The sequence below is a fragment of the Pholis gunnellus genome (genome assembly GCF_910591455.1).
Source record: "Pholis gunnellus genome assembly, chromosome: 8".
Lineage (NCBI taxonomy): Eukaryota > Metazoa > Chordata > Actinopteri > Perciformes > Pholidae > Pholis > Pholis gunnellus.
The window spans coordinates 19,938,443-19,941,610 of record NC_136534.1 but is presented as its reverse complement, the minus strand read 5'-3'; the positions used below and the strand labels follow the sequence as shown (position 1 = coordinate 19,941,610).

Below are 3,168 nucleotides of genomic sequence, written 5' to 3'. Positions count from 1 at the left end.
CCTGTAAAACTAATGATATTCCCATCGGTCCCTGCTGTATTTAAGTGCTAATTATTGAATATGCTAACACGCTAAGTTAACATGTGAACGTGGATAACCATTATACCTACTAAACAGTAACATGCGATCATCATTGTGAGCATGTCTGAGCTTACGGCAAGAAAAAAATATATGTTGTTCACAGTGCTCAACTGGTTTTTAAGACCTATGGTTATTCAAACCTGAGCCTGAAATTCAGCATTTCTCCGTGAAACTAAAACACTGTTTTGCTTGTTTTGTGAGCAGACGGGTCCGTCCACCAACTTAACTCAACAAAAAAACAGCAATTACTTTTTGAAATACCAACATTACTGACCGGCCAACCTCACAAAACGGAAGCACTTGATGACATGGTATTTTTATTGGGAATAACAGACAGGAAAATACATCTGTTTTATGTCTATACTTTGATACAAAGACTATTCTCATTAGTTATTAAATCCATCCATGTAATAACTGCTCTGCCCTCTGTTAGCCCTCTTTCTCTGCATCCTGATGGCCAGTTCTACATCGGCAGTCTGTACTTCTGTCATTCCCAGGCCATCAGTAGTTTGTGGAATGGTACAAAGGCACCATAGCCAGGCTTGCTGCAAAGGACAGAAACAGAAATAACAAAATATCGATAATGGCCATGTGAAAGGTTATTTAAAAAAGTTTTCTATACAATATTCAGAGCATTAATATAGAAGCAAACAACTATTTGCAATGTAAAGATATCGCAGGGTGTTGAGCAGATAATGAAGTCACACTCCTGTGTGTGTTGTAGTAATGTGTTCAGTAATTTGAGGCTGACAAGTTTATCACTTAACAGGATTTGCTCAAGTGTGTGTGGAGGCATTGTTTGGCTGTTGAATACCTATGGGTCGCAGTGTGAGGCCTTTAATACGGAGTGACTATTACATGTGATTTTATGTATTTATCCCATGCTTTTGGAATAATAAAAGATGATCTTGCCAGAACATTACAGCTTCTTTTAAATGAACTGTGTAAATCTGCAATGTGATATATGAGTGACGCAGTGGTGAACACAATGAATCCCAGCGCAGCACTGAATGCCAGGGTTACACACCCTGAAGACACATTGGAAGGCTTCATGTTGCTTGTGCACACACAGTAAGAAAATGAGATCAGTTACCATTCAAAGTAGCTATGTCCCCTGTGGCTGCCATCATGCAATCCTTGATCAGGTGTCTGCAGCTCCACCCCAAGGTGGAGATCTGCCTCCCCCTGCAGGTGACCCAGGAAACGAATCGTTCCTGTGCTGATCCGTCCAGATGGCAGCATGATCCTGACCCGGTGACCCAGTTCCAGGTCCATGGGGGAATGTGGTACAAACACCCGGTGGGGGCCTTTGGACGTCCTCCATGATCCCACACTGGAAGAAGAGAGGGTACAGTCAGTAATGCAACAAAAAGAGATATGATAAATTCCAAAGTACTTTAATAGACAACTTTAGAAACATATTGAATAATTTACAATGACTTTTCTTTCTTTACTACAAATACCTAACATTTATTGTGAAATAAATTAATGTCTGGACAGCAAATATGATGATATAGCAAGCCGCCGATTAGCTTAGCTTAGCACAGAGACTGAAAACAGGGAAACAGCAAGCCTGGCTTTGTCCAAAGATAGAAACCACCAGCAAAGCTCAATCATTTGCACGATATATCCTCTGTTTAATCTGCACAAAAAAGGAGCCAAAACACTATTTTACAAGGGGTCATATGGTTGACTATTAGAATTAGTCTTGTACACAATCCAAAAGGGCAAACAATATAGTTTTGACGTTTTGTTTTTTGTCCATATTAAACACATCATTCATTTGGTGTTGATCAGTGAGCTTTAAAGGTGTTTTCCAGTGCCCATGCAGTCTCTGTGCTCAATTAAGCTAACAGGAGTTGTTGGAGCTTAATTTTTGCCGAAACAGATACAAGAATGGTCTTCTCATCTAACTCTCTTTCAAACTATTGCTTTAATGGCTGCATACCTGCACCTGGTGGCTGTGGAGGAGGAAGATCTCGAGCTTAGTGCCAATGATAAGGATAACTGGCTGCCGGACAAACTGCTTGCACAAGTGTCGTCTTCTAACGACACCTCTGACCCTCTGTGTTGGTACATCATTCTTGAGAGGCCACCTGTTCATTAGAAACGAGCAGTTGACATCATTGATGAATTCAAAAGCATGAATATATAAAAACAATTCTAAATGAGCCCAGTGTGTATTACTGTCATTTACTTGAACACTCCTCAAATGCTTCTCCATTGTCCACCCCTGACTCTCCATGCTCATCACAACCGCCCACTTTCACCAACACTCCAGCCTGAGAGGCCAGCTAAGGAAAAGGAGACAAGTTATCATTACTGAAGTCCAGAGGTGGAAATGAGTGAAGTACTTTTACTCAAGGTTTGTTCTGAAAGTTCTTACATTTTGGATGCAAGAATGGAGTATTTTTCTACCACGTTATTGCTACTTAAGTCAATGATTGAATAAGTCCTTGACCTCTTCCGAAGTCATCGGCACAACTTCAACCACACACACACATTCGCAAGCACACCTGATTAAGTAGCTCTTCCTGTTTTATTTGCAGCTCCGCAAACCTCCTCTCCCATGATGCTCTCTCACAGGCGACTTTGGTTTTCAGTGACAGTATCTCCATTTCGGTTTTTGTTAGTCTTTTATGAAGGGCAGTTGTACGGTTGGGGCTGCCTGGTATGGCTGCAATGCCTTTACTTTCAGATCCTGACAAATAAAGTCAAATGTGGTCATCACACACGTATCTCTATCTGCAGATAGACCTTTGGCTCCATAAACTAGATACGACAATACAACAATTCAACCCTAATAGATGTGATAGATATTTCATCATAACAATTCATTTTGTGGGATACTGAAAGTCATCCTTACCCACAAATAGTTTCAGCTGCGGGCTTGTGTCCTCCATAATGTGACGTTCCCTTGGCAAGAATTTGATTGCATTGTATGGGCATATCTAAAAGGCAAATAAACATGGTTTGTATCCACCATAAAAATCTGCCCTTATCAAAATGTGTTAATAATTAGATATCCAGATTTGAATGACACATTTCACAGAGCAAACATTCACCCAAAGGAACCTGCAGGTGCAC

The 3,168-nt window shown here is 40.7% G+C and overlaps 1 long non-coding RNA gene across 1 annotated transcript; it reads right to left on the bottom strand.

Annotated features, from left to right (window-relative positions):
* Window positions 1-2,164: 2,164 nt before the first annotated feature.
* LOC306699812 lies at window positions 2,165-2,644 on the bottom strand. The gene is made up of 3 exons (XR_013767181.1): window positions 2,598-2,644; window positions 2,279-2,375; window positions 2,165-2,177 (listed from the first exon to the last, which is right to left on the bottom strand). It is a non-coding gene; the product is annotated as an uncharacterized lncRNA (long non-coding RNA).
* Window positions 2,645-3,168: the final 524 nt, after the last annotated feature.